Source organism: Mus caroli, chromosome 9 (genome assembly GCF_900094665.2).
Source record: "Mus caroli chromosome 9, CAROLI_EIJ_v1.1, whole genome shotgun sequence".
NCBI lineage: Eukaryota > Metazoa > Chordata > Mammalia > Rodentia > Muridae > Mus > Mus caroli.
The window spans coordinates 28,176,276-28,185,540 of NC_034578.1; positions in this window are offsets into that span (position 1 = coordinate 28,176,276).

The window sequence follows — 9,265 nt, forward strand, 5'->3', positions numbered from 1 at the left end:
CAGACTTCTGGAATCAGAATCTTCAGAAGTCCTAGAAGACTATAAAGATCAGAATATGAGCTACCAGTTAGTTTACTGAACGATAGAGTCAATGGACTAAAAGTCTTTAAATTCATGTCCAGGTTGAAAGTATCTACACATGGTTGTTATCCAGGATCTTCTGAGGTTGATGGCAGAAGCGAGGTTACAAAGATCTACTGATCCATCCCATCCTTATAAACTCTGCTCATGGCTAAATCTGCTAATATTTCTACTTTGACAGAACACCTTAGGCTTCCTCAAGTCCTGAGGCATCCTCACCCTGGGATGCTAGGGCCTTTGATCAGCTGTTCATCCCCAAGACACTGTGTAGGAGTGTAGCATGGTGGTGAACCTGCGAGTGTCCTTCCATGTCCTAGGTGTCTTTCTAGGTGTTGGAATATCATCCTGCCTCTACAAGGCTGGCCTGGAGCCTGTTGCTTGAAGAGCTATGTTAGACATTATGGTATGGGAGGAGAGGGAATGGCTGCCAGGAAAATACAGAAGCACAAAGGGCTTTAAGTCGACTCTGGAATTCTCCTTTACAACTCCTTTACCGCTAGCAAAAAGGCCACTGGCTCAATGGCAGATGCCAAGGCCAGGAATATCTTCGCCAAGCAATGGCATTCCTGAATGATGTGTTGGGGAGAAGGGGTTTGTAACTTGTAGAAGACAGAGGGGGCACCAGATCTCTAGCACAAAGCCACAGAAACGTGGGAGCCCTCTCTGCTTCTCCCAACTCCAAAACCTCTGCTCCTACTGCTGACCATCGGACACCTGTGATCCAAACCATCTCTTTTTTAGAGTTGCCTTGCCTCTCTCCTCTCTTCTCTCTGGCTCTCACATATCCTTCCTAGTTCTTCACCTTTCCACCCTTGGCACCAGACAACCCCTTCTGGTTGCCAAGTAAGGGTTCCCCAAACCTTTCCTCATTTAGTATGCATCCCCCCACCTCCTTACCCCCGTACTTGTACTCAACCTTTTAAAGTAACAGAGGACCAGTCCTCCTCTGGCCAACCAAGGCGCGCGCGCGCGCGCGCACACACACACACACACACACACACACACACACACACACACACACTCCTGTTTGTCCGCGGCCTGACCAGGTATTATGGGGAGTTCTCAGAGCTTGGGGAACACAGACACCCAGGAGCTCCCTCAGTCAGAGATTTCTGCTCTATCCTAGGCAGAAGGCAGGCGAAATGCAAATAGGACCTCAGGGAGGTTTTAGCTGTCTCCCGAAATGACCTCCAGATCTCACCCGGAATTAACATCCTTTCGAGAAAACTCTATCATCACTGCCAGCTCGCGCGGAACTCCTGTAGCCCCAGCCGTCCCAGCCCACACCCAGACCTCCTCTCACTCACTGTCCTTCTACCTTGCCCTACGCCCTCCCCAGCCCGGGGCTGCGCCCCCAGCTGCCCCTGCGCTGTCGCCCCGGGAATCCCCCTCCAGGGGTAGCGCCTGGACCCAGGGTGCAAGAGGCGAGCGAGCCACAGGGTCCAGGGAGCAGGCTCCGGCAGTCTGCGCGCCGCGGTCCAAGGCAGCGGGGTGAATGGAAGGCATCCAGCCTGGCCGGCAATTTGAAAATAAAAATAAAACAGAGGGAAAAGAAATAAATACTAAGGAGTGCCCCAGAAAGCCAAAACAAATACAATGGTGAGGGCTTCGAGACGAGACCGGGCGTGGGAGGCCGGGGGGGGGGGGCCTTTGTGCTCCCGCCCCCGTGCCTCGCTCCTAATTGAAGAAACACAATCCCGGCTGCCGACCCGCGGGCCAACAGGGCAATGCTGCGGGCCACGGCCCCGCCCCCGCCCGCAACAGGGGCCAGCTTGTTCTTTGTGCTGGCAAATATTTATTTTGGTTCCAGTGGCCCCCTTTCCACAAAGACCACCTGGTTGTAATCAATAACACCTATTTTCAGATAATCTGCTGCTCTCTAGGAGAGCCCAAGAACTCACCCAAACAGAGTCCTTTTCAAAGGGGCTTTTTAAATGGGCTGGATTCACGGAGGGCTGGGGCAGGGACTTGGGGAGGGGCGGCAGGAGGGGCAGGGAGACTGGGCCTGGGTGGTCAGGAGGGAGCTGGGCTCTAGCTTGCCGGGTGGGGCAGCTCGGACCTCAAGGGGGAGCTGCTTGATGAGGGGCTGGGGCCTTCCAGGAACCTTTTAAAATAAAACCAACTGGAAGCCTTTATTTTGGCAGACCAAAAGTTACTACAAAGGTAGCTTCTAGAAACTCTGAAACAGCCACCTCTGCCTCTGTTCACCAAACTGGCATCTATGCACACTCCTAGGAAAAACCGAGCTGTTCTGGAGCCCTGCTAGCAACTAAGGCGCTTTGCCCATTACAGAACTATTAACTTAAAGGTTGAGACTGACAGAACTCTCAAGCTAGAGTTCAAGACGAACAAGGCCTGTCTCAAAGCAAGAATAATATTAACAAGGCAAGGCTTACATGTCCAAAATTACAGTGGGCCACATCTGGGGGCTCAGCTGGGAAGAGAACAGACAACACCCAGGCTCCGTAGAGCTTGGGAAGTGACAGACAATAAAAGATTTGCTGGGTAAAGTCCTAGTGTGTGACCCCCTGTGAAAAACGGTGAAGTGCTTTGGATGAGACCGGCTCCCCTTTGAGGTACCCACAGGTAGAGGAGGCCAGACAGGGGACAGAAAGGGCTGCCATTCAAATATCCCAGAGGGCACAACCACAGGCCAGGGGCCAAGTCCACCCACTCATGTTCTCTCAGAGCTTTGGAGCCTTCAGCTATGAAAAACACTACCTTCTGGGTTTCTAAAGGATTAAATGAAAATCAATAGCACATTACTCTCCTTCAGTCTCCAAATGGCACATCGTACTCTAGACCTGGTGGGGATGTGTAGTTGTTTTGTAAAATCAGGCATTTGTAGCCTTTCCAAAGACTCAATTTTCTATTTTAGGATGAAGCATGGAGACCAAATACCTTTCAGAAGCCAGAATGCTCGAGAGAGGTGCCACGTTGGGTCATTCCATGCCTGGTGCTGTCCTGACTTTGTCAGGGTGCCCAGTCAGGGTGCTTGCCATATCCGCAGCCCCATTGGGCGAGGAACCATGGGAATTATTTCAAGGTTCCTGTCTAGCCAGGATTGTGTGTGTGTGTGTGTGTGTGTGTGTGAGTGTGTGTGTGTGTGTGTGTGTGTGTGTGTGTGTGTGTGTGTGTGTGTAGGCCAGAGGAGAGCCTCAAATGTCATTCCCTAGGAGCTGTCCATCTTGATTTTTGAAATAGCTTCTCTCCTTTCATCTGGTCTTCACATAGGCTAGACTAGCTAACCACTGGGCTGCAAAGATCTTCCGCCTTCTCCTCCCCAGTTTTTGGATGACGAATGTGAGACAACATGCATGTCTTTGATGTGTATGTATGTGCGCTGGGGATCAAAGTCAGCTCCCCGCTCTTGTACCACAAGCATCTTATCCCTGAACTCTCTCCCCAGCCTATACCAAGGAAGATTTCTAATAACTTCTCCACAAAGCTTGAGCAAGTGCCTGTCCCTTAAAACTCAGAGAACCCACCTCCCGTGATGTCTTGTAACCGTGTAGAGATGTACTTTGTTTCTGTGTGGTCAGGTTGGATGGGTGGAAGTCACAGAGAGGCATGGTGTTTGCACAGTGGAGGCTCCCAGCTCAGCAGAAAAGACGGATTCTAGGCTGTCCCTGCCTTAGCCCTTAACCCACGCCTCCAAGCCTCTCTAAAACATTCCTCATGTCCTAACACTGCGTTCTTAATCCTCAGAGATGGCTGGAAAGGGGTCGGGCTGATTTACTTACAGCGTGTGTGGGTTAGGCCAGGCTGGGCTGAACCTATGTCACTGGGCTTCATCAGGAATGTGGTGCTTTCCCTCTGGTGAGATGGCCTCTGGATTGGTTCTCAAGGCTTCATTTGTGGAGAGATTAAACATGGGTGCAGATGACACAGTGGGGTTTCATGGCCCAGGACAGATTATCAGAAAGGAGTGACATACAGGAAGCAGGGTGGGTGTGTTGGAATTTGGGGTAATTGAATTTGCTGTGCAGCTGGCAGTTATGACTTGGGTCATCCTCTGCCTTTTTGGTCATAAATCTACCAAGATCAGGAAATTCCATAGTCAGGCCAATCTTTCCATTTTACTCAGAGATCTGAGTGGCTGGGATTTAGTGGGGAGATGATACCCACCTTCTGGAGAGACTGTGACTTAGAGTAAACCAAGTTTTGCACAGAGATGGCACTGTATATTCTGGAACTCCAGTGCAACTCCATTTTCCTGTAGTATTTCTCCCAGGACAATGGACAGATCCTCAAGTGTAAGGGATGCTTGTCTATCTGTTCTGATTAACAAAGTTCTAGACATGGAATTGCTTCTTCCCCAAGGGACCTCTTGCATACGTGACAAAGTAGTTCCTTTAGCTCAATTTCTCCCTGTTGTCTTCCGGACCCAAGCCACCTGCAATTAGCAGCCAATCATCTAGATAATCGATCTCTTGCAGACTAGGTATCGCTTCTAGAGCAAGATTTAACCTAAGTGTATGTGTATACAAATATGTTTTTTTTTTTTCCATCAAGATGGAGGTATTTTTTTTCTTGTTTTTTGTTGTTGTTGTTTTGGAAGCTACAGATGTTCAGTGGATCCTATTTGGAATTAACTAGGCCTCTGCACAGGAAAGGGACCTAGATCTTGGCCTAGATGAAGATCTATCTGCTCAGTGCAGGGTGGCCTAAGGGACCATGGTGTCTTTGGCAATGTAGCTCATTGTAGGGATGGAAATCCATTTACCTCTGAGGGCGTTGGCCAAAGAGGTACTATTGTTCAACGGAGTTGGATCCATTAGAGTTTGAGGCCTTGGATTCTAGATAGGAATCATTGGTTTGTAAAGATCTGGAAAGAGCAGACTGAGCAGCCTGTAGAAATACTTTTTGGGGTGCAGGTTTAAGCTACTATGCTATGAATTTAGTCACACAGAAACTAAGACGTGTTCTCTCTTCCCAGTCTGCATAGATCTGCATGCATAGCCTGCACTCCCCACAGCTCGGTGTTCTCAGAGCCGTGCCTGACATAGACTGGTTTCCCGATGGTAGTATGTTCTATTTTGCTATTTTTCTAAATGACAAACCTTTACATTATGCAGAGAACTGTGTGATAAGTTTATACTGTCGGGGGAAAAAAAAAACCATAGCGCAGAGGAAGGTGAAACTGTCAGGAGAAGCGGAGGCGTCTGGGATGTATCGCTAGAATATATGTGATGCTTGATTAAACATTGCTAGAAGCCAGAGGCTCTGGGCAGTATAATAATCATTGCCGGAAGATATACTGGGGAAAGGAATTAACACCAAGCAGGGATTTGTTAAGCACTGCTAGCAACTTATAACCGTGATCAAGTCTGATGTTTTGACTGCATCGCCCCTGGTTTTGTTCCTCTGCACATCTTTGGTGTTAGCAGGGAATGAGCAGACCCGACACTTCATTTTGCTTCTCAGCTGGGCCTTCAGCCCTTTCTGTCTAGCAGGTGCAATTTGATAAACAACAGACATGCACTGGAGGCTTTTTGTAAGCCAGGCACGCAGCCAGACGCAGTCCCTGCCCTTCTCTCCCTTACTGTCCAGCGGAAGACACAAGCTTTCAGACACAAAGAACTTGGGCCTTTCCCGTGCTCTGTTCTATTGCTCAACAACCAAAAGTGACTCAAAAGTCGTGCATCCCTTGCTCCAGTCTGACGTCATAACCCAAAGCATTGCTTTTCCACATTTCCCGGCCCTCCTCCCTTCTCCCGGTCCCTTCTCCTCTGTGTTTTCCCTCCTGGAGAGAGCAGTGTAAACATTAGTCATTTAGACTATCATAATGGAACATAAGATCATTAGAAGGGTGCCAATTTATAATTATTGTTCTCCCCATTTCTAATATTTTCTAGCTCAGAAAGTACCCACATGCGTGGGTTGCATACGTGTATGTGTAGACAGAGTCAGATAAAAGCCACAGGTTAATAAATCCTGTTATCTATCCTGCCTCGACAATCTCTTCACCTCCTGAAGCTGTAGGTGTGGCTGAGCAGGACAAGTGTCAGCCTGCAGTGACACTGTGTTGGCCCGATGTGAGCAGTAGTGCTCAGCAGGGCGAGGCAAGCTGTGGTAGTGTGTTGTGTATGGGAGTCAGAGTACAGTCACAGGCTGGAGACTGTGTCCTTGTGGAGAGGGAAGATGGCAATGTGGTGTTATGCTTGAACAACTGAAGAGGGCATACACTGTGTGAGGGGAGGGCCATGGGGTTGGCCTAAGCAAAGGAAGGAGGAGCCTGTCACGTGTGGGTGCGGACAGTCCAGAGAGGAAAGACTGGATTACGGCAGGGGCCTGGTAAGGAAGTGTACTCCATATGTCTTAACAAAAAAACATGGTTTTCATTACAATATGGAAAGGAAGAAGTAGAGGAATCCTGCGCTACCTGGTTAGAAATGGACACATCTGAATGAACTCAGGATTTTCAATATAGATTGAGATGAATATGGAGTGAGTACATACTAGCTTATGAATGTGTATACATGAACATATGGAAATGTATATAAACACACAGTATATGCATATTATTAGGTATGCATATAATGCTTAGTGCTATCCTCTGGGAAAGCTTAGAGATAAGACCACTAACAATGGTGCACACCTAGCACCCAGATATTGGCTTTGAAAAATCATTTCTCACTAAAATGATGCAGGAATCCCTGAATTAGGGACTGGAGCCCTAAATGTGTTTTTGAAGGAACAAGTAAGGAAGTTAGCATGCGTCAGCTAAAGTTGAAACCCACTTAAATGATTTCCTATTGGGCCAAAATCATCATCAAACTAATGAGAAGAACAAATTCAAGTCTCCCAATAGAATTGGAAAGGAGGACTCATTAGAGATGTACCTTTAGGAACACTTATTATACTTACACACACACACACACACATATGCACACGCACACGCACACGCGCGCACACACGCACGTGCGCGCGAGTGTGAATCCATTTACTAGGATTTAATAGTGGGGGATATTTCCATAATTCCATGAAGAACACTGCACAAAATGCCAATTACAAAAGGAAAAATGTAAATATGTAAATTTTCAGAAGTACCTGAAAAACATCATCTCTTCCACAAACACATCCATTTAAGTGAACCCCCTCATAGCGAGATACATCGAGGGCATGTACCTCCCCATAGGTTGCCAGGGGAGGAACCTGGGAGGACTTCTATGGTTGCTGCTCACAGGGAAGGCAGCCCTAACCATGAACACACACCCGAGCACCTAACCCTGGGAGTTATTCTACAATGTGGCCTGCCCAAGGCATTCTAAATTCCCAAGATTCTGAAAGTCAGGGGAAGACTGGGCATTCCAAATGATTCTGGGTGGTGCTTTCTTCTCCTACAACACATGATAATGGGTTGGCTCGGTGGCACAAAGCTGTTAATCTGCATTACTATGGAAACTGAGGCAGGAGGTTCATAAGGATTACCTTGGCTACAAAGAGAGTTTAAGGAGAGGTTGGGCAATTTAGTGAAGTCTTGCCTCAAAATAAAGAGTAGAGCAGTATATGACAGGGTTGGTTAAGTTCCCAGAGTTGGAAAAAAAATCCATGCAGAAAGAAAAGTGATTGGTGCCCAAGAGAGTGTCATGGAAGTAACCTATGCAGGTTAATTTTCTGGTTCTCTGACTTGTGGTGGACTCCTTAGGAGAAGACTGATGTTTGACAGAAATATACACTCAGGTATCCAGAGTTAACGGAGCATTTGTCAGGAGTCTCCTCTCAAACAGCCCAAGAAAAGATGTTCACTTATATTTTCCCAGCTGTTTTGTAAGTTTGTTATGATCTCAAGGCTTTATAATTTTTGTCTTTGTGTGTGTGACTGTGTATGCATCGGAGTGAATGTGGTATATGCAAACTTGTGTGTGCAGAAGCAGGCTAGTGCACACATCCTCGGGGCTAGAGAATGGTATCAGGTGTTCTGTTCTATTGCCCTTCATCATACTCCACTGAGACAAGGTCTTTTATTAAACTTGGAACTAGACTCACAACTGGCAAGTCTCAGGGATCCAAACTCTTGTCTCCCTCCACTTCCCACCACACAATGTTGATTAAAGATGTGTATGGAACTAAGATTTCAACTCAGGTCCTCTTACCCTGACAAGTCTCTTACCTACCAAGCATCTCTCTCCTGTCCCAAGTGATTGAAATCTAAAAATAGTTATGTACAATAAAGTAGCGTCTCTCTCTCTCTCTCTCTCTCCCTGTTGTCATGTTTTCCTCTCTTCCTCTCTTTCAGTATAGTTTTTTTTTTTGAGGCCAGATCTCTACACTGAGCTTGGAGCACCCTGATTGGCCAGAGAACTTCAGGGACCTGCCTGACTCAGCACAGTTACCCATGCAGATATCAAGCTCAGCTTCCTAAGTGTGAGCTTGGGGTTAGGATGCGGGTTCTAATATTTAAGCAGCAAGCACTTTATCCACTGAGCCATCTTCTCAGCTCCTAATTTAACTCTGTATTATATCAGGGAGACCAGAGCCATGTAAAAAGGAAGTATCAATCGACTAAGACATCCATATAAAATTTTGAAGTTCCGTATTTTTTTAAAAAACAGAGAGCAAGCACTTCATTTCCTGATCTTACGTTACTTCTTTGATATTCCTGGATGATACTACAACAGTCCTAGCTTTACCCATGAGGAAGTAAACCTCAGAGACAAGAATTCATAACTTAGGGAAGGACAGCTGGATTCACAACTCAGTCTTGCTGAATGTGGACGCTTTCTTCTGCTTCACTCCACATTTACAAGTGACCAGTTGCTGCGAACCAGTGTCACCACAGTGGCAAACAAGAGAGCTGTATGCCCCACCTCTCATGAAGTCTCTGAGGAAATGTAGGTCTGTGAGAGTGTTGGGCACAAGCTTATCAAGGCAGGGAATTGCAGCTGCCAACTTCTATTTCTTAGCCAATTTAACAATCTAGCCAATACTTCTGACAAAGTTCCTTTTCAGCTTCACATTAAGCCATTCTCTTTTATTTGCAGCCCTAAAGCTTCTTGCATGCTCTACTGACTTGAGGTGACCATACAGTACTAGTGAAGGACAAGCACCCACACGGCAAAGTGAGGCTGGGGATGGCAGAACTATAAATACCCTCTGGAAGACTCAATCTACTCCCACTTTTCACTCATTTGAAAAACAAAAAACAAAAAACAAAAAACAAAAAACAAAAAACAAAAAA